Below are 23969 nucleotides of genomic sequence, written 5' to 3' on the forward strand. Positions count from 1 at the left end.
CATGGGGGAAAATGTTAAGATGCTATTTTGTATCAATTCAATGAGCTATATATTATTCTAGTTATTTTAGAATAAATATTTTAATTTCAACTTTTCATATATTATAGGAAATATACTGTCAAAATATGAAATATTCATTGAAATTCAATATAAGTTTAATTAGAAGAATTATACTTACAAATTTAACTTCATACTTGGACATGTAATTTATCCGATCACTTTTTAATACCTGATATTATGAAGATGATAAATATTACTAGAATATTATAATATGTTGTATTTCTTTCTCACTGTTTAGATCATTTTAGGAAGTAAATCAAAGTTTACCATTTAGAGGAAATAAATAATCAACTACTAAAATTTTTCAACAAATGTATTCAATAATGATTTATTTCAATGGTCTGCCATTGCTCTAAATACGTTATATTTTTCTATAAGCTATAAATTTGTTTTACATCCTTTTGAAAAGAAAAATCCCTAGAGTCTATATCTTTAAGTTTCCCAGACATTTTTATTTCATTTATAACCATCATTGCCAAACTACTCAAAATATAAATAGATTTTATCCCTATGAAGCATTTCTTCAATTTCTCTTTGATTGATGGATGCAAACAGAAAATCAAGTAAATTTGATTTCTGTACCAGTAAGTGGTCATATACACGTCATTTTGTAAGACACATTTTCGAAAGTTCACTTTAAAATTTAGGAAAGGTTTATTGTTAAACAAACCTCATAATGCCTGTGACAATTGAAAAATAAGACAAATCTGTTTACTGAAAGTGAAAAATATGTTAGTTTTCCCTTGGTCAAAGATGACAACCAACAAGTTAAAATCCTAGGGGTATTATCTTGACCTGTAATCTATTAGCTATATCCACTCAATGTTCTCCTTTCAACTATTGGTTTATTTTGTACTAATTTTACCATTTCATCTAGAACTTTGTCCTAAAATCTCAAATTTGCATTCAATTTTAAAATTTCTCCAAGGTGAACCCTCAAGTATATACACATAGAAAGCATATTGAATATTCTTAAAGTAATATAAAACAAATTATATATGTATAATTATATATATATATACTTGTATATATAAGATATGTATATATCTCATATGTACATCAGAGTTAACTGTGACTCTTGTGAATGGACAACTTCTTAAAGCATAGCAGATTAAAATTTTACTTCTCCAAAATTATTAGTGTATAGTTAAAATTTCAATTTTGTCTAAGCAGAATATGCATGCATTACTATAGTGATTTTAAAAACACATTTGATAAAAGAAAAAGGTGATGTGTGTTTTAGAGAATAACTCCACAAGAAGTTCTTATATAGTTCTTTGTTACCTGGGTAAATACTGCCATCACATTATATCTGATTAAATACTTCTTAGCCATGAGTAGGTATATATGGGTGATCAAAAGTAGCTAAAAATTGACTATTTCTGATGGTAGCAAAGATCACTATTATTTTTAATCTATTTTATTTTTTTCATTGAGTATAGTTGACACACAATCTTACATTAGTTATAGCTATAAAACTTAGTGATTTCATAAGTTTATACTTTACACTATGTTCACCACAAGTGTAGCTACATCAATATTACAGTCTCATTGACCATGTTCCTTATGCTGTGCTTTTAATCCTGTGACATATTCATTCCACAATAAGAATCCTGTATCTTCCTTTTCTCTTCGTCCATTTTAACCACCCTGTTCTGGACTACCCTCTGGCAACCATTAGTTTGTTTTCTGTATTTATAAGAGTGATTCTGCTTTTTGTTTGTTTATTATTTTTTTTAGATTCCACATGTAAGCAGAATAATATGGCATGTGGCTTTATCAGTTTGACTTATTCCACTTAGAATTATACCTTTTAAGTCCATTCATCTTACTTCAAATGTTATGATCTCCTTTTTCATGGCTGTGTAATATTTCATTATATATATATAATATTTATATTTGTGTGTGCCCCACATTTTCTTATCTATTTGTCTCTTGATGGACACTCAGGTTGTTTCCATATCTTGCCTATTATAAATAATGCTGTAATAAGTACACAGGTGCATATATCTTTCCAAATTAGTGTTTTTGTTTGCGTTGGACAAATACCCACTAGTGGAATTATTGGATTATATAGTACTTCTGTTTTGAATTTTTTGAGGAACCTCCATACTGTTTTCCACAATGACTATACCAATTTACACTCCTATCAATAGTGCACACATGTTCCTTTTTCTCCACATCCTCACTAACACTTGTTATTTCTTGTCATTTTGATTTTATCCATTCTAATTGGTATGAGGTGATATTTCATTGTTTATTTTTTTAATGCTTATTTATTTTTGAGAGAGAGAGAGAGACAGAGCATGAGTGGAGGAAGAACAAAAAAAAGGGAAATACAGAATCCAAAGCAGGCTCCAGGCTCTGAGCTGTTAGCATGGAGACCGACGCAGAGTTCAAACCCATGAACCATGAGGTGACATATACCAATTTTATTTATTTGTTTGTTTGCCTGTTTGTTTTCTATTTGGAAAAATGTGTATTCAGGTCCTCTGCCCATTTTTTAATCAGATTGTGGAGTTTTTTTGGTGCTGAGTTGTATAAGTTCTTTATATATTTTGGATATTAACCCTTTATTGGACATATTGGATATATTGCAAATATGTTCTCTCATTCAAAAGGTTGTCTTTTCATTTTGTTGACAGTTTCCATTGATGGTTTTGACTTAAAATATTGATAGAAGAGGGGCATCTCAGTGGTGCAGTCAATTAAGTTTCTGACTTTTGATTTGGGTTCAAGTCATGATCTTGCAGTTGGTGGAATTAAGCCCTGGGTGTCAGGGTCTACACGATCAGCATGGAGACAGCTTGGGATCCTCTCTCTCCCTCTTTCTCTTGCCCTCCCCAGTGCTCTCTCTCTCAAAATAAATACATAAACATTTAAAAACGTATCGATAGAGGAGTTATTTTTTTAGACAGAACATAATGTCCTAGTAGGACATTAAGTTTGCACTGATAATTTATGGTACTTTATTCTAGTTAAATATATTCTTTCTCTTTATTTTAGTAAGGAAAGAATACCCTGATAACTGCCCATTTAAATAAAAAAATTCTTACTCCTAGTTTAGCCCAGCCGCTGACATTTGTATTTATCTTGTTGACTGTTCATTTACTATAAATGTTGGCCTAGAGCACCAAACCATCTTCTGATCCCAGTGGATTTTTCATATTACTGATCTTAATCTCACAAAACTCAACAATTACACTCAGTAAAGTCATTCTGCCCTTCATCAGGAAGCATGGCCACCTGTGTGTCAGTATTTACTTATTTTTGAATCTAAGGCAAGTATGAATTATAGTACCAAGATTCAAAGAAAAATAGTTGATGACTAAAAAGATGAAGTATTTTATATGTAAGTAATGCAAAAAAAGAAAAAGAGAATAGATTCCTCTTAGCATGAGTTTTTATAAAATAATGCTTATATTTCTCCTCATTTTTAAATGTATTTTCAGAACATAGTGGTTAATAGATTTAGGTTCTGGAACTTCAGATGCCTGAGTTCAAATTCTACTGCTGCTTCCTTGGGCAGTTACCCCCTTGAGAAGTTACTTAATCTTTATGTGCCTTAGTTATCAGCTATTAAATGGGTAGTTAATGTGGGAGAGTTCCTGCCAAATGAAACACTTAGCCATATATATAATTGGGATATAATGTTAAGGCTTAAATTGTTAGTTTATATAATAATGCATATATTAATGAGAAAACAAGCAATAAAGTAATGTAAACTAGACTTTCTAAAAAAAGTCCCTCTATGATTTTAATTTAAGTTAATTAAAGAATTAATTAAAGAAGCGTTATATTAAAATAATAAAGGATTAAGCAAAAAGTAAATGAGTTAGAAAATGCAATAGGAGAATCAGATTTTTTAAAGTTGCTTATAGCATACAACAAAAAAGAGGAAAGAAACAATGCAAAGACTGGAAATTTCAAAATTGGTATAATAAAGCAAAAAGAACGATATGGAGTGTGAACTATAAAAGAAAAGTAAAGGAATAAGTCAAGTTTATATTCTTGTCTCTTGTCATTATGAATTTAACTGAATAATATGATTTACAATAAATTTTACTAGTAATAAGCCTGCACATATTCAACCCTTATTGCCCTTTTAAAGCTCTAAGGAACCTGTGGACTCTTTTATGTTTGATAAAATATATCTTAATAATTGTAGTTCCCCTACACATTACTTTAACCTGACATATATAGCATTAAAATAATGAATATTTTTCAACAGAATATTTTTAAAAGTAAACAATTGAATTTCAGTAACACTTATACCAGAATACAGTGAACTTCATTGGTGAAATATATTGAAAAGTTTAGTTAGTAAAAAAATGCCTAATATTTCTATGAATTAACCATTTGCTCCAAGTTCATGACACTCTCATAATATTACATTGATAGGATCATTTGTTAACATCAGTACTAGAAGGTTGATGAACTGATTAACTGGTCTACATTTTCTTTTCAGGAGTTTCTTCTTATTGCCAAGATCATTAGGTGGTTGGAATCTCTAATTATCCTCACAACATCCTACCTCTTCTCATTCTACTATTTTACTATTTTTACCAATGCCCTGGTAGAATAAATGTATTTATAACTTCAATACAATAACACATTTCAAGCATTTTCTCTTCATTAATTCCTCACCTGATTACATTCAAGAAACCTGGAGAGTGACTTCTTGGATAGAATTCTATTACCATTTTTATAATAGTTAATGTATATACCAATCTATTCTTGAAACTGAGATTATTGACAACGGAGTCTAGAGAATTTTTTTCATCTTTGTATTCCCAGGGTATCCTTCAGTAGCGAAGTTATAAAAGCACCTCAGTATGTATGTTGTGAATCAAAGAATTAATGAGTGAATAATAGGATATTCATTCATAGGAGGAAATAATTCATTTATTAATAAAATGTGCACAACACCTATCACACTTATATTGTTTCAGGCCCTATATATAGTGGTGAATAAGACCAAGAAGGATATGCTTATATAAAATTTATGGTCTGTGGTTTTCTTTCTCACCTCAAATCCCATGTACTTCTATGCACTTCTGAATATCCTTGTCTCTTAAAGCTCATTTTCCAGGGACTTGTCCTGGTTTAACCTTGAAAACACATACTCATACACACTGAGGCAAATATTCAGTTATACTGTGATAAATCTGTCACTGTTTCATGTGTTTTGAGTTAATTGCTCAGATAAAATAGCTGACGGGAATAAATAGACAAAAATTTTATCAGGGCCTAAAATTTAACTGCCACTTATTATGGTAATTCAAAGGGGGTAAATTCAAAGGAGGTAATTGAAAGATAGGTAAATTTCAGTCAATTTTATTTTCATTCTCTACCTGCTAATACTCAACTGTATTTTTTCACTGATATTCATAAAAGATTGAACCTCCTCATTGGATAAGCAGTTCGGGTTTTAAAGTAAAGATAATATACATGAAACATTTGGAAAAAATCACATTCATTTGCTCCAATTACTTTAAATGTCAAAAGCTCTGTGCTTAGATGAGCAATACCAGCCTCCTCAATCAGAATAGAACTTAACAGAAGTAGAATAAAAGTTTTAATGTTGATCTGTTGGCAGGAGGATGGGGGTGGCACTATTGAACAAAAACTTCAGTTTCAATTATTCAAGTTTTGAATTTAAACTGAAAGATACATTGAAGCAAGAATGTGATTTTTAAATGAGAAATATAGAATCGTGAACATGACTTTAGCGTTCTCCCATCTCTAATCATTTAAATTTCTATATCAAGGGCACAAGTAGTGTAAACCTCAAGCTCAAGTCTAACAAATCTAAAAAAGAAAAAAAAAGTAAAGTAGGATAGGTAAACACTGTGAGACTTCAAAACAATCTTATATCATATTTCTAGAATTCCAGGATTCTAAAGTTCTTTGACCTAAGATACTCCCATTAGGGTATGAAAAATTTCACAATTTAGTGAAAGTTAAATTTTGCACTGCTAGATTTAAAAATGAGTATATTGTTAACTCTGAATGGTCATAATAATAATTGAGAATGCTGAAGGTGATTGAGAAGCATTTCATCCAGCTCTGTTCTCCAGAAGGAGTATGAAAGTAGGAATGGTTACACAAGAATACCTCAAACCCTCTGAATTAGCTAAGGTACTAATTGTCCACAAGTGTGTATTATTAAGTAGAATCAAGTGTTTTTATTTATTTTTTTATTTTTTACTAAGATCAGGAGACACATATATTCTTGATCAAATCACTGCCTCGATTTCAGATGCTCATATCGTTGGTGTGAAAGAGATTTCAAATATTCATATATGCTTATAGATGGTGAGACTTGAAGAGATGTGAAGAGTGGTTGGTAGGAATGGAATAAACACTTGCCTGTGAATTTCACTTAAATTATGCCCTAAAGTCTTTATTCATTCATAGGGAGGTTGAAACTTGAATTTACTTTGGAAACATCCCTTGTTTCAGGAAAAGAAAACAAAACATTTGTATAGTATTTCAAAATACTCTTACCCTACCATTTACTTCAGTTAATTGAGTGGTGACCAATTCTATGTTAACTTTGTCTAGTTTAGTGCAAGTAAAATTGAGCATGTTTTGGTATGACCAGGCCCTTTCCCTTTGGGGCTGCTTGAAATAAAAATGGGATCCTAAGGGACTCCACTCTACATACATGGATGCACTCACAGCTAAAAAGGAAGAGCATTTAATCTCCATGGAGATGTTAACACCCTTGGTGAGTTGATGATCAAAGACTGATGGGTAAATGCTTCCCTCCTTTCTTCCCTGGGTGGACAGTTATGAAATAATTTCCATAAAACGGCTTATAAGACACAGAATGGAAAACTATTCACCCACAGAAATGCAAACTCTTTATCACTTCTTTGTACTGAATTTTTCCCCATCTCTGTTGAATTCCCCTGCCCTTTTATTCCTGCTCCCCCAAATAAATTACTGCAGACAAGTATTTTTCCTTAGGGCCTACTTTTAGGGAACTTGGACTAAGAAAACAAAACTAATAGGCAACCAACGGAATGGGAAAAGATAGTTGCAAATGACATACCAGATAAAGGGTCTATCCAGAATCTATAAGGAACTCACCAAACTCCATACCCGATAAACAAACAACCCAGTGAAGAAATGGGCAGAAGATATGAACAGACACTTCTCCAAAGAGGACATCCAGATGGCCAACAGACACATGAAACGATGCTCAGCATCCCTCCTCATCAGGGAAATACAAATCAAAACCACACTGAGATACCACCTCACGCCAGTCAGAGTGGCTAAAATGAGCAAATCAGAGAACTCTAGATGCTGGCGAGGATGTGGAGAAACGGGCACCCTCCTACACTGTTGGTGGGAATGTAAACTGGTACAGCCCCTCTGGAAAACAGTGTGGAGGTTCCTCAGGAAACTAACAATAGAACTCCCCTATGACCCAGCAATAGCACTGCTAGGAATTTACCCAAGGGCTACAGAAATGCTGATGCCTAGGAGCACATGTACCCCAGTGTTCATAGCAGCACTCTCCACAATAGCTAAAACATGGAAAGAGCCTAAGTGTCCATCAACAGACGAATGGATCAAGAAGATGTGGTTTATCTATACCATGGAATACTACATGGCAATGAGAAACAATGAAATCTGGCCATGTGTAGCAACATGGATGGACCTTGAGGGTGTTATGCTGAGCGAAATAAGTCAGGCAGAGAAGGACAAATACCATATGTTTGCACGTATAGGAGGTTTAGGAGGAACTTAACTGAGGAACAAGGGGGAGAAGAAGGGAGGAAATGGTGGGTTAAAGGGAGAGAGGCAAACCATGAGAGACTCTTGAATGCTGACAAAAACTGAGGACTGATGGATGTAGGGGGGAGGGAGGATGGGCATGGAGGAGGGCACTTGTCGGGATGAGCACTGGGTGTTATGTGGAAACTAATTTGACAATAAACTCTTTGTAAAAAAAAAAAAAAAAGAAAACAACCTCATTAAGGTAATTTTTAATTATGCATAAGTAAACAGAACATTTGCTGCTAAAAAAGAGATACAGCAGCAAAAAAATGTAAATGATGCGTTTGGATATTCTGGGTTACTTTGGGAAAAAAAATGGGCAAATCAGGACACCCAGTTACTGTATCCCTCTTTGGACTGAACTAACCTTCTCTGGTCACAGGATGACTCATAAATTAATATATTTATTTTATGTAATATTTAATCTTGGTAGGAATGGTGAAGACCATCATTGAATGAGAACTTTTAGACAACTATGGCTAAAGACAAGACTGCATTGTAGCCTAGGTGAAAACGTTTAGTAGAAAATTATTAAGTCATTCATTTTGCCATTCTAATGGACAACAGCAAGGCTTTAGAACTATTTGTTTGTTTGGTAACCACTAGCCACATGTACCTACTGAGCATTTAACACAAGATGAGCCCAAATTGAAATGTGTTCTGGGTGTAAAATTACACTCAGATATGGTGAAGTTACTTGAAGGTTGCTTTTTTTTTTTTTTACCTTTCTTATATGTTTGACTTTTCTTTATAGAAAAACGTGGGAAACCTTTTTGAAATGCAAAAAATATCAAAATAAGGAAAATAAAAATAGAAAATTAAAACCAATGCTATATATTAGATAAGAAAATTATGAAAATCATTGTCAAGACACTGAGAACAGTGCTCTAGCCAAGAAATATTGTGTTCTTTCTTAGATTTTATCATTTGCTTTTTTAACATAAAACTCTAAATTAATATATTTACTATAAACCAAATAGAAGGAAACCATGACATTTAAATTTCTGAATTTAATTTCTAGACAGTATTTTCATGGTAACTAAAGTATTAATTATCAATTAGTGTTAATAGTTTGTAAAACTAAGAGTGGATGGATCTAGACATATCTCCATTAAAACAAAAAAAGCTACTTGCCTTATAATTAATAATTTTCTTATTTTTAGCATTTGTATTTCAAAAAATCAATATTTTCTGTAGAATGTATACTGCCATTTCCTAATTCCTAATTCCATAATTTCTGTATTTATTAGGCAGCAATCTTATACCAGGAAGAGTTCTTTTGATATTTAAAGCATGTGTTGATTAAATGTTCATAAAATTTTTCATTTATTAAGTTGTCAGAAAAGCACTAAGGTAGAAAACAAAATCATTTCAAATGTCATTGGAGAATGAATTTTTCAAGGTTACATTGAAGATGCATAATAATTAGTTTCATATGTTTTTTAATTTCTTTCTATTAAATAAAATATACCATCTTAGGTATACTTGTTAGATATAGAAAATGGGAAATTTAAGTTTAATTATATTCAATTATCTTCTTTCTTCATTATTTCTTCTCACCTTTGATTTTTTAAATAAGTCCAAAATAACCCATTCATACATACCTACATACCCCATGTATTTCACATATAAATATCATGTATACAGTGATGATAATGATTATGCATTTTTAAAAATTAAAACATTGTCCATAGATATACTAAAATAATATTACTACTAATATAATAATAATAATAAAATACAACAAACATATCTTTATAGGAGAATAATGGTTAATGGAGAAAGAAATAATGGAATTATGGAATTATACATTCTTATAAAAGTAGAATAAATAACATTTCCTTTCTTAGATCTTATTCCTTCATACAAACTCAGCTACTTAATTGTTATTGTTATTATTATTTTTTTTTTAAATTTTCGTCATGAGTTAATTATGTTTATAAAAGCAATATTAATAAAGCACCCTCTCCCTTCCAAGAAAAAAATAGTATACTATTGTAAATGTGAGATAACTCCTCACTAGTACACTGAGAACTTTCTCTTTCTCAAAAAAACTCCCAATATTTTGTTAAATGAAAGTACCATAATATTTTAAAAATTGATAATTGATAATCAAGTTGATTTCCAATATTTTGACATTACAATAGTTTCTAAGGGTAATATTTCTTCTATGTTTCTGTATACCTATAGGACAAATTCATTTAAGTAAAATTTTAGTGTTAAGTATACCTGTATTTTTAAATTTTTATGTTATTTCTAAACTGTCTTAATAGAGGGTACACTTTATACCCTAGTCCGCTATATATGAGATTGTCCATTTCCCTACACCTCAGCATCTCATTATTTTCAAACTTTTGAATTCTGGAAGACAAGTTGAAAGGTAGAAATGGTATCTCAATATTATTTTAATATTTATTTATCTTATTAAGAATGAAGATAGCCATTGTTTCAAAATTTTGAGAGCAATGTGATCTTATTTTGTTTAAAACTTATGTTTTCAAATTGTCTGTTTATCTTTAATCCACTCTTTTCACCAAAATTACTATTAGAACATGCAGTATGGAGACCTGCATATGGATGAGGATAAAGTATCATTCTACTTTAAAAAGTATAAAAGTACTTTTATAACGTATCAATAATTTTCCCAGTTTGTCATTCAAATTGTTTATCTTTTCATTCAGAATTTAAAAATATTGTTTAGTCTTATATATATTTTATTTTGATCTTTGAGGTTTGAGTCATAGTTAGAAAAGCATTTTTTTGCTCGAAATTCATAAAAGATATGTCTCCTACATTTTTTCCTAGTACTTTAATGGTTAGGATTTCATTTATAGCATTCAAACATTTGCAATTTATCCATGAATATGAGGTGACATATACAAATTGTATTTATTTGTTTGTTTGCCTGTTTGTTTTGCAAAGAGATATCCATGTTTACAGATAAAATTTATTTAATTTTCCATCTTTTCTCCATTGATTTCACATGCCACTTTTATTAAATAGTTAATTTGTACTTGGTCTGTATCTGCCCTCTGTTTTAGTTTAAATGTTGCAGGTTATTAATGTTACTGTTAACAGAGCAATTTAATATTTAAAACCTGTTACGTAAGCTCTATGCCCAATGTAGGGTTTGAATTCATGACCCTGAGATCAAGAGTCACATGCTTTACTGACTGAGCCAGCCAGGAGCAACTTGGAAGAAGAAAAGTAAAGCTGGGGGCTTCACAATTCCAGACTTCAAGTTATATTACAAAGTATAATGATCAAGAAAATATGTCTTTTTTACTGGCACAAAAATAGATACATAAATCTATAGAACAGAATAGAAAACTCTGAAATGAACCCACAACTATGTGGTCAATTAATATTCAACAAAGCAGGACAGAATATCCAATGGGAAAAAGACAGTGTCTTCAACAAATGGTGTTGGGAAAACTGGACAGCAACATTCAAAAGAATAAAACTGTACCACTTTCTTACATCAAACACAAAAATAAATTCAAAATGGATGAAAGACCTAAATATGAGAGAGAAAACCGTCAAAATCCTAGAGGAGAACACAGGCAGTAACCTCTTTGACATCAACCATAGCAACTTCCTACTAGATTTGTCTCCTGAGGCAAGGGACACAAAAGCAAAAATAAACTATTGGGACTTCATCAAAATAAAAAGCATCTGCACAGTGAAAGAAACAACCAATAAAACTGAAACACAACCTATGGAATGGGAGAAAATATTTGTATGTGACATAAAGGATTACTATCCAAAATGCATAAGGATCTTATAAAACTCAACACCCCCTAAAAATAAATAATCCAATTTAATAGACACATGAAAAGATGTTCAACATTACTGATCATCAGAAAAATACAAAACAAAACTATAATGGGATATCACCTCATACCTGTAAGAATGACTAAAATCAACAAGAAGCAATAGGTATTGATTGGCAAGGCTGTGAAGAAAGGGGAGCCCTCTTACACTTTTGGTGGGAATGCAAACTGGTGCCACCACTCTGTGAAACAGTAGGGAAGTTAAAAAAAATTAAAAGTGTGGTTCAGTCAGTTAAGTGTCTGTCCAAATTTTGACTTCAGCCAGATCATGATCTCAGGGTTCCTGAGACAGAGCCCTGCATCTACCTCTTTGCTGACAGAGTAGAGCCTGCTTGGGATTCTCTCTTTCCCTGTCTCTCTGCCTCTCTCTTACTCTCTCTCTCCCTCTCAAATAAATAAATAAAGTTAAAAAAAGAAAAAAAAAAACCCTGCAATCCAGCAATTGCGCTAATAGATATTTACCCAAAGAATACAAAAATACTGATCTGAAGCGATACATGCATCCTAATATTTATAACAACATTAACAATGGCCAAACAATGGAAAGAGCCCCAGTGTCCACTGACTGACACATGGATAAAGAAAAGGTGGTATATACATATAATGTAATATCACTCAACTATAAAAAGAAATGAGCTCTTGCCATTTGCAACAACACAGATGGAACTAGAGAGTATTATGCTAAGTGAAATAAGTCAGTCAGAGAAAGACAAATGCCATATGATTTCACTCATCTGTGGAATTTAGGAAACGAAACAAATGCTCAAAGGGGAAAGGGGGAGCAAATCAAGAAATAGACTCTTAATTATAGAGAACAAACTGATGGTTACCAGATAGGAGATGGATCAAGAGTTGGGTTAAATAGTTGATGTGGATTAGGGAGGGCACTTATGATGAACACCAGGTATTTTATGGAAGAGTTGAATCGTTATGTTGTACACCTGAAACTAATATTACTCTGTATGTTAACTAATTGGAACTTAAATTAAACCTTTAAGAAATAAAATAAATAAATAAATAAAGTTTGCTAAGATGCTTTAATGTCTAATATAGGCTATCTCCTGTCATTCCCTATCTTATTTAGAGATTTTCTACCATTTACATTTAGTTTATTTTTAGAAATGAACGTTAATGTTAAATTGTTCAATTACAGGAAAATAGCTGGTGTTTGGTGGGGGTTATATTTTTAAATGAGCTTTAGAGGAAAAAACAATATATTCTGTTTTCAATTGATTGAATGTGATGAATCAGGATTTTTTCTCATTTGTTCAGGATTTATGTATGTATGTGTTAGGAACTGAATATTTTATAATTTCCTGAGGAACCTCCACACTGTTTTCCAGAGGGGCTGTACCAGTTTACATTCCCACCAACAGTGTAGGAGGGTGCCCGTTTCTCCACATCCTCACCAGCATCTAGAGTCCTCTGATTTGCTCATTTTAGCCACTCTGACTGGCGTGAGGTGGTATCTCAGTGTGGTTTTGATTTGTATTTCCCTGATGAGGAGGGATGCTGAGCATCGTTTCATGTGTCTGTTGGCCATCTGGATGTCCTCTTTGGAGAAGTGTCTGTTCATATCTTCTGCCCATTTCTTCACTGGGTTGTTTGTTTTTCGGGCGTGTAGTTTGGTGAGTTCCTTATAGATTCTGGATATTAACCCTTTATCTGATATGTCATTTGCAACTATCTTTTCCCATTCCGTTGGTTGCCTATTAATTTTCTGGGTTGTTTCCTTGGCTGTGCAGAAGCTTTTAATCTTGATGAGGTCCCAACAGTTTATTTTTGCTCTTGATTCCTTTGCTTTTGGGGATGTGTCAAGTAAGAAATTGCTGCGGTGGAGGTCAAGGAGGTTGTTTCCTGCTTTCTCCTCTAGGGTTTTGATGGTTTCCTGTCTCATGTTCAGGTCCTTTATCCATTTTGAGTTTATTTTTGTGTATGGTGTGAGAAAATGATCTAGTTTCATTCTTCTGCATGTTGCTGTCCAATTCTCCCAACACCATCTGTTAAAAAGGCTGTCTTTTTTCCATTGGATATTCTTTCCTGCTTTGTCAAAGATCAGTTGGCTGTATACTTTTGGGTCCACTTCTGAGTTCTCAATTCTATTCCATTGGTCTATGTGTCTGTTTTTGTGCCAATACCATACTGTCTTGATGATGACAGCTTTGTAGTAGAGGCTAAAGTCTGGGATGGTGATACTTCCCGTTTTGGTTTTCTTCTTCAATATTACTTTGGCTATTTGGGGTCTTTTGTGGTTCCATACAAATTTGAGGATAGTTTGTTCTAGTTTTGAGAAGTATGCTTGTGCAATTTTGATTGGGATTGCATTGAATGTGTAGATTTGGGTAGTAATGACATTTTAACTATATTTATTCTTCCAATCCATGAGCATGGAATGTTTTTCCATTTCTTTGTGTCTTTCAATTTTCTTCATAAGTTTTCTATAGTTTTCATCACACTATCTTACTGTCATTTTACAGTTGCTTCTCTTATATTTTTCAAGGACATAATTACATTTTTTGCAAATAAGTGATTTATCTGCCATTATTTTTCTATTATCTATACTTCAAATTTCCTTCTTTTAATAATTCCCATATCAAGAAAATTTGTAAATGTTGTTAAATGCCATTTTTGCATCTGGGTAGGAAATTGCTTATGACAGGCCTATATACTATATATAGTCTATATTAGGACATCAGAGAAGTATAAATTGTCTCAAATATCCTCATAAACCAGCCAAAGGACACTGCACAACCCTTCTGGTGAACTTTTCATAAAAAAATCTTCTTATTGGGGTGCTTAAGTGGCTCAGTTGGTTAAAAGTCCCGCTCTTGATTTTGGCTTAGGTCATGATCTCATAGACTCTTTGCTGGTGGTGTGGGATTGAGCCTGCTTGGGATTCTTCTCCCTCCCTCTCTTATGGCCCCCTTCGGTGTGCATAGTCTCTCTCTCTCTCTCAAAATAGATAAATAAACTTAAAAAAATTTTTAAATGTTTTTATTGACACATTTATCCAGATTGTTTCTGTAAATAATAAACAATGAGATTGTTTCTGGAATATATGGATTTATGGAGCACGGTTGTTTTGAAAATCTTGTAAGCTGTGCAATTAATGATATATAAAACGGAGAATTTTGTAAACCAAAATGGTTCCTTTTGTGTGGTTAATGTCTCCATATACATTCCTCATTAAAATCTTATCTGTTAAACCTGACACAAAAATACATCCTCAAATAATGGAACTATGTCTGATAGTGTCAGATTTCTCCTAAATGGGTATGTTTTTAACTCCTAGGCATAGTAATTGCCTCTAATCTTTGAAATATCAGAAAATTTGATGTTGTTTGTGTAGTCCATGTTTGTCAATTCAATGTGTTTTAGTAGCATCTATTAAGATGCTTGTACAATTTGCCTCATTCATCTCTATAATGATACATTATATTAATAGATTTCCTAGTATTAAGCCATGCTTCCATACATTGAATAATCCACATTTTTTCTTAATAGATTGTCTTTTTCATGTGCTATCAAATTTCTTTACTATGGTTTATTGAGGAACTTAAAAAAATCTATTCATTAGTGATTTGATTTCTCTTTCCTTTTTTGCATAATCTTTGTGTGGTATAAAATTAGTGTATTTATGAAAAATTTGGTCTTACACATAATTTGAAAGTGTTTCCATTTTTTAATATGTTCTTAAAAGTTTAAATAACGTTACACTTTTCTGATGGAAAACTATGTATAGTATTGTTCTAAATTTGTCCAGGCCTGATGCTCTTGGGGCAGTGTATGTTTAAGAAAGCATTTTGTAATTCTGCTACAAAAATTGGTGTGTTTATCTCTTATAAGTCTTCTGTGGTACATTTCGATAAATCATCACGTTAGATATTCAGGAAGAAATATATTTGCATGGTTGAAAAAACAGATTTTTTAAAACTTCTTATTGGTGATTATATTCACCTAATCATTTCTGTTTTTGAGCTTGCTTCACTCATTAGAGTGGCTAGCAGATTATGACATCATATTACATATTATATGTATCTTTCAAGGATCAGCTTTTGTTTGTATATTTTTTTAAAATTTTCTATAATGTATATTAGTAGTTTCTCTTTTTATAGTGTTTCATTTTGTTTGCTTAATTTATTATGCATGTATGTTTTATCTTCTTCAGTTGGACAGTTTCTTATACTATTTTTACTCTTTATTTTTTATTTATGAAAATGCTTTTGGTTATGGCTTTACCAATGTTCCTTGTACTATTATTTTTTCCCTTGGGCTCCTTCAAGTTCAGTGTTTAGATTAGTGACCTCCCATTCCATCTTTATTGAGTGTTTCATATATTTTTTTCTGTTTATTCTTATTACCTTATCTTCTATGAGTATAATGTTTCTAATTATGTTTTTTTTTGGTTACACAAGTAAGGATTTCATTGAGTTTCATGTGTTTTGTTTAGTTTTTTACTTAATTATAAACATTTGATTATTTTCATTTATTCCTTGGCAACAGCTTTCTAGTAAATGTTCTTCATCTGATGATAAGATTTGATGCTTGTTCACATTCATATAGTTTTTCTCATAATACTTTTGTTGATTATATCCATGTTACTTTCTTTAACTCATGATTAACTAAGAACATTTTTCACAAATTAGTAATTTTCAAGAGGTTTCTGTGTTTTCACCTGTGTGTCATACTATGGAGGACACGGTGGCCTTGCTTCCACAGGTAGACTTACATTTACTGTGTGATTCTTTGAGAAGGTCCCAAATTTTGCTTTTCAGAAGTAATTTTGATGCAAAATACTTTAGCATTGGTCCTGCCCATTCTGGTTTCTGCATTCATTATTTCAAATGACAGACATGTTTTGTACTATAAGTGAGGGCTTCACTTTCAGAAAGTATTTATTTCCTGGTACTTTGTACGATGTGGTGCAACTGAGCTCTCTTACCCCTCTCTGTGCTTCTTTATTTCACTTCTTTCCTCAAGACCTTGAATGAGATTTATTGTTTTTAGTAACCATTATGCTTATTTTGGAATCTGAAGGTTTTATATATCTTCTTGTTTTTTTATAAATTGACTTATCAGGGTTTCTTTAGTTGTTGCTTTCCTTGTTCTTTTTGTTGCTTTTTTAATAATTTCTAAGAGAATAAGGAGAAAGATGCTGAACTAAGTGACCGTGTTTCTACCAGAAATTTTTGAAATAATTGGAACACATATAAATACTTAAAACTGTAAAGAGACATGTAACCCTTTCCATCTGGCATGAACCTGAAAGTTGAAAAGAACATTTTTCAGAGCAGAAAACTGTATTAATCTGCATCGTTTAATTTTATAATTATACAGTTATATAATTTTATAATATTAATTATATAGTAATAAAAATAATTTAAAAATAATTGACACNCTCCATGCACCGCAATTCTAAAACACTGAAGGAAAAATATGACTTAAAATTAAGGGATAAATTATACTATAAATCAGCATGAGGTGAAATTAAAGACCCATATGATGATTTTTCAGAAATCATGTATTGCTCTTATTTTAAAGTAAAATAAATGAGAAAAATTTTTTCATTTGTGAATTTGTTTTCCTTGCTAAGCATTAGAAATACTGGCCTTCTGCAAATGTCACTCCACATTTTATTTCCTATCTCAACTCTGTGAGCTAATGACTCTTCCTTGTGCATGTACAAGCAGAGTTGCAATCCTAAGTGGAACCATTTACTTAATTCCTCACTCAGTTACTTACCTATCTATTTAACTTTTCTGGCACATGTGGGAGAAGATCCCTGGGCATTCCTGCTCAATTTGTGAGTTCTATGACATAATTCATGATCCCTTACAGTGACATGACAGAATGAATCTTGGGTAGATATAACAAGCAAAATCAACTACACTGTAGAAAGCAATATGTGGCCACATAGGTCAAATCGAGTTCTACCTTTGTGTCCAGTTTTGAGCTTTACTTTTAAATTTATTTTTAATGTTTATTTCCTTTTGAGAGAGAGAGGGAGACATGAGCAGGAGAGGGGCAGAGAGAGAGGGAGACACAGAATCTGAAGCAGGCTCCAGGATCTGAGCTGTCAGCACAGAGCCTAACACCAGGCTCGAACTCACCACAAGATCACGACCTGAGCCCAAGTCAGATGCTAACCTGACTGAGCCACCCTGGCACCCCGAGCTTTTCTTTCAATTTAATTAAATCAAACATCTCAATTCTTTTTTCTTTGTTTGTTTTTAGCAATTACAACTAAATTAAAGAGATGATTGCAGGATAGGAAAGCTGCTGAGAACTGCATTTGGATTGAGCTTCGTTGTTAAGTGTGCACCAAAAAGACTATGGAAAAAATAAATCTATGATATATAATCACAAAAATTAGTTTAATACGTTTGAGAGTGTTGTAAAAATATTGTGACTACTGGGGCGCCTGGGAGGCTCAGTCGGTTAAGTATCTGACTTGGCTCAGGTCATTATCTCACAGTTGGAGAGTTTGAGCCCCATTGGTCTCTGTGCTGACAGCTCAGAGCCAGAAGCCTGCTTAAAATTATTTGTCTACCTATCTCTGCCCCTCCTCTGCTCATGTTATGTCTCTCTCTCAAAAATAATTATTTAAAAAAGAACAAAAATAATATTGTGACCATTATAGCAGATAAGTTTGTTGAGCAGTGGTCAATTATTAAATCAGAGGCAGCCTAGAGGGTTAATTGGAAACAGCTGTATCAAACAGTATCTTCGTATTTTTCCACTGAAGAAAGCAGTCGCGGTCATCAAGGTATGATAATATTTGCTATGGGAAAGATGGCATTCCATCATGATAATAACAGTGGTAATAGTAGTGATAATAGTGACAGACAAATCTAAAACTACTGGCTTCAAAGGTAAGCAAATTGATAAAGTGATAAAGATCATAGAGTCTCAGTAGAGTGAAAAACATTGGGCCTTGGGGAGCAGAGTGTTAGTTGTGTTCTCTGATGCTGATTTGCTCTTATGCAAGGGGTTGTCTTCCTTTAGACCATTAAATTAACAACAGACCAGGTATAAAAGAGACAAACGAAAGGTGGTTTACCTTTTAGAAGTCTTGGGAAATTTAAGATTCATTCTTATTCCAGGTGAGCTTCTTGAAACAGGACACTTGCTGTTGCACTCTTCAGGGCTCCAGAGAGCTTTATTGTGAGAACCTTAGGAAGACAGATAAAAGACTCTTCTGCATCTCTTCCAGGGGAACCAACCTTTGTTTAAAAGACTGTGGGCTGAGAGTTCCCTAGATGTGGAGAGTTTTTAAAATATTCAAAACCAATCAAATCGTTAAGGGAATTTGTCCTCCAAGATACATGTTTTTGTGCGTGTGTTGAGGTGGTTGAGACAACCAGTTAGAAACTGGTTAGAAACAAGTTTTCAACTTTGTAGCAAAGTTGCCAAATATTATAGTAAAGGAAAAGGGCACATTCAAATATTTGAACTATAAACATTTGTCACATGTAATTTACAGTGCTAGTACTGGGACTTTAAAAATTTATAATATGTCTCTGACCTTATGCTATTTATCTAGTAAGAGACACAGGACTTATACACAAAAAGCAAATAAAACCCAGAATAACGTAAGTCATCTGCCCAGCTTTCAATCCCTGAGTTCAGGACTCTGATTTTTTTGTTCCTGTTGAGCTATGGGCATTTTATTGTTCTAGACTGTTTAATAAAAGGAGTGACAACAGCAGCAAAGCCAAAATGATTCATAACATCAGTAGAATATTTGTGTGTATGTGTACATTACATAGAGTTTGGTTTTACTGGAGAACAAATTAACATATAGTAAGAGAAATTTTAAAGAGTCAGGCTTAGAGAGGGTGTTGCATGGTATGCCTAATACAATTCACTTAGTATTCTAACAACAGGTACTTAGTGAATGGGGATGTGTTGCAGGAGAGGAACCTTGATTCAGAAGGACCAATATTATCTAAGAGAATGTTGTCAAAGCCTATCCCTTATCCCACTCTGGAAAGAGATTTTCATTATCTTGACTGTCCCAGAATGTAAGCACATCGGCTCCAGGAAAAGAAATCCATCTCTTCAAGGTTATTTGTTTATACAAACATCTTTGAAAACATAGTCTAAAGGATATTAGATGTTAATGCTGAGATGTACAGAAAGATGGGAGGCAAGCAGAATGGTCTTTCAAAACAAAATTCTTCTCTAATCTCTCCTACTCCCACTGATCTTGTTTAGATGTTTCTCTGTGCAGACTGTTCCCTCCAATAAAGAGTAGATTTCCCAAATCCCAGAAGACTGACAGATAAAATAACAGATGCACATTTAAATTTGAATTTCTGATGACCAACACCTTTTTTAATGAATTTTATGAATTTTTTAAGAATTAGTATCTTTCATGCAATATTTGAAACATATTTAAAAATATTCTTTGCTTATCTCAAATTAACTTTTAACTGGGTATTATGTATTTTAGTTGCTAAATCTAACAACCCTAATAATGCCTCATGAAGCAAATGAAACATAGGCTTCATGCCCCTTTTTTGACAAGGCTCATCTAAGGCACTGGTAGGGAGTCTAGTAACCTTATATTTGTAATTTTGAACTAGTTTTCTTCAAGAGACACTTCCGAATTCTTCTCGCAATGGAAAATCTTATTTTCAACTGCAACAGTCTATCAACCCATGCAAAATAGTGTACCTAAGGAGGTCAGACACTAATGCAGAACCTCAAACTAAGTAATACATTCATTTGCCTTTGTCTTTGTCTCTAGCTTTATTAAAATCAAATTAGATTACTGAAATTGCTGCCTGCCTTTACTATTATACTTAGTCACTTGTGACTCAAACCAAATGCCTAAGAATGACATTTGACAGTATCTATAATTAGCGCCTGAAAGCAACAGTTTCTCTGTGCATGAAAACAAAATCTTACCCCTGTAAACAGCACACTTAGCAATAAAGAGAACTTTACTCATAAACAAATTTGAATGAATGTAGGGAATATGCTAAACTGTCTGTACAACTATAGCCAATCTATAAGATTATTAACAAATACATTTTGAAAGCTCACACTATACATAATCTATTTCTGGGAAAAGAACCATGGCTAACTATAATCCATTACTTTTTTTAAACTTGTAGGTATAGTATATACAACAGTTATTACAAAGACTTCATTTTGATATATGATATAACAAGACACTTACTATTTGAAAACCTTTTGCTACTATTATTTTTAAGGGGGAAATCCCTGGTAATATTTTAACATTTTCTCTTCAGACTCTAAAAGAAATTTGAAAGTAAAAACTAATCAACCATAATTTGATCCTACTAATTCAAAGATAATGTACAGCTTCTAGCATTCTGGTAGGTGCTGATAACTTTTAATGGGATTAGCAATGGTGTGTTGGAGCTGACTCAAATTAATTCATGAGAGCCACTTTGAAACTTATTGCAGTTTTCTTTTCTCTCTTCTCCTCTTACTTTTATTCCTTACTACCTTCCTTCATTCCTATCTTTTTTTTGTAAAGAAATTTGTCAGTGATGAGCTATTCTACTTCAAATTTTCTAATTTATTTGATCATTGCTTTCCTACTGATAATATTGTGATGAATGCTTAGCCTGGTAATGTTGACTTTTAGCACAGCCATAGCACTGTTGTTCAAAAAACAATACTGTCTGGGCCTCTCTCCTCAGGGAAAAAATTGGAGCAGTGTAGTTAATAATATAACTACATCTTTGCAATTTGTAGTGATCTGGGCTGCAGTGTGAGTTGATGAGAGCACATATATTCTCTGTTGCAACTATTCAACCCCGCTGTACTGCCAAAACAGCCATAGGCAATATGTAAACAAATAAATATATTGTGTTCCAATAATACTTTATTTGTAGACAGACTTGAATTTCATATGATTTTCACATCTCACAAAATCTTCTTATTCTTTTAATTTTTTTAACATTTTGAAAATGTAAAAATCGCACTTACTTTACAGGCCAGACAAAAACAGTCTGATGACCAGATTTGATCAGGTTGAAGAACATCCTTCTAACGAATGAATGGGTAAGCCAGGAAATTAAAGGAGAAAGAAAAAAAAAGATGGAAGCAAATGAAAATGACAACAAGATAGCCCAAAACCTCTGGGAGGCAGCAAAAGTAGTCTTAAGAGGGAAGTAAATAGCGATATAGGTCTACATCAAGAAGTAGGAAAGTCTTATACACGCAACCTAAACTTAAACCTAAGGGAACTAGGAAAGAAATAGCAATTAAAACTTGAAAGCAGGAGAAGGGAAATATTAACGAGCAGAGCAGAAATAAATGATATAGAGACAAAGAAAGTACTAGAACAGAAAAATGAAACTCTAAGTTGTTTTTTTGAAAGAATTAATAAAATTGATAAACTCCTAACCAGGCTTATCACAAAGAAAGGAGAAAGGAGCCAAATAAAAAAAATCACGAATGAAAGAGATCACAACCAACACGATAGAATACAATTATAAAAGAATATTATGTAAAAGTATATGCCAAATTTTAGACAATTTGGAAGAAATGGATAAATTTCTAGAAACATATATACCACCCAAACTGAAATAGAATGATTGTATTTTCTGAAGAAGAGATTTTCTTTAAAAATAAATAGAGTCCTAAGTGGCTCATCAGTTAAGCCTCCTACTCTTGATTTAGGCTTGGGTCATGATGTCATGGGTTTGTGAGTTTGAGCCCCACATCAGGCTCTGTGCTGGTAGTGTGTAGTCTGCTTGGGATTTTCTCTCTCTCCCTCTTTCTCCGACATTCTCTCACTCCCCCTCTCTAAACGAATGAATGAATGAATTAATGAATTAATAAGTAAATAAATAAATAAATAGAGTCATGCCACCTCAGTGGCTCAGTTGGTTAAACATCTGAATCTTGATTTTGTCTCAGCTCATGGTCTCATGGTTCTTGAGATCAAGCCCCACATCAGGCTCTGTGCTGACACTGCAGAGCCTGCTTGGGATTCTCTCTCCCTTGTCTCTCTCTCTCAAAAATAACTAAATAAGCAATTGATAGATAGATAGATGATAGATAGATAGATAGATAGATAGATAGATAGATAGATAGAATAATTCTATTTTAATTGATGGTTACACAGTTCCTGATGGCATTTTGGACTAATGAGTTAAACACAATATATTAGATACTCAAGTAAATTTATCTAATATCCATTTACACTAAATTATGCCCTAAGGGGTCATAAACCCAGCATGTTTATAAGATTGATACAAATCAAAGATAAGATTCTGTGCTTTCCAAGAGTATATTAGTATTAGGATAATACTGGCTAACCTATTCAATATGTTTGTAGCTTCATAGGCTAATATATGATATATTTGGGATTTCTTTGAGGGCTAGTCATAGTCTACCTGGATGATGGTTAAATTATTCCTGTCTATAAATAATATATTATTCCCACCTAATATACTTTAGTAAGGCTGTTTACTAATTATTTTAGGGTAGTGGCAAATTTGTCTCAACTGTTTTTAATCCTTTAGTGTTTTGAACACATTAGCCATGAGATGTAGCTATTATTGTTAATAGTAATAATAATCATATTGAGAATTATCTTTTTATGTTTGGCTCCTATCATTATTCTCTGTGGAGTGTCTCTCTTTTCTAGATGTGCTTGTCAAAATTCTATATGTTTCAAGAACCCAGAACAAATGTGTCATTCTTATTGAAATTTCTTTCAGTTTCTTATTCTAGGAGCTACTTCTTGCTCCTTTGAATACTTTCAGAGTGTTTCTAGGGTGTATTTGATGGTGTTATATCTTCATGTCATATCATCATGTTATATCTTGTATCTCTCCCAATTAATTTTATTTTCAAAGATTTTAAACCTACAGAAAATTAAAAGAATTATATAATTATTACCAAATATCCTTCACCTAAATTTGTTAATTATTGGTTGTTTAACTTACCTATTTCTATACATATTTTTTACTATTTTTGTGCTATCTAAAAGTAAATTGAACATTTCATGGCCTTTCTCCTATAAATACTTCTATGTGTATTCCCCAAAACAAGAGTATTCTCTTATGAAGTAATAATACAATTATCATATAAACAAAATTTACCATTGATACTATGATATAAACTAAAATAAGGTCCTTATTCAAATTTAAATAACAGCATCCTTCCCATCTGCTCTCCTCTTCCTCCTCAGGTTTTAATCAAGGTTTATACATTGAATTAATTGTTTTGTTTCTTTGATGTCCTTTTTCTAGAGTAGTATCCTCCATTTTTCTTTCTTGATATGTATGTTTAAGA

At 32.5% G+C, this 23969-nt stretch overlaps 1 long non-coding RNA gene across 2 annotated transcripts in view; it reads right to left on the bottom strand.

Annotated features, from left to right (window-relative positions):
* The window catches only part of LOC144240522 (uncharacterized), a 105895-nt gene extending 84185 nt beyond the window's left edge, over positions 1-21710 (bottom strand). For both annotated transcript variants that reach the window (XR_013337752.1, XR_013337751.1), the window contains exons 1-2: positions 21651-21710; positions 18745-18856 (exon numbers count right to left, since the gene is read on the bottom strand). This is a non-coding gene — a long non-coding RNA (uncharacterized LOC144240522). The remainder of the gene's footprint in view (positions 1-18744; positions 18857-21650) is intronic.
* Positions 21711-23969: the final 2259 nt, after the last annotated feature.

The sequence above is a fragment of the Crocuta crocuta genome, unplaced genomic scaffold (assembly GCF_008692635.1).
Source record: "Crocuta crocuta isolate KB4526 unplaced genomic scaffold, BGI_CrCroc_1.0 scaffold6, whole genome shotgun sequence".
Taxonomy (NCBI): Eukaryota; Metazoa; Chordata; class Mammalia; order Carnivora; family Hyaenidae; genus Crocuta; species Crocuta crocuta.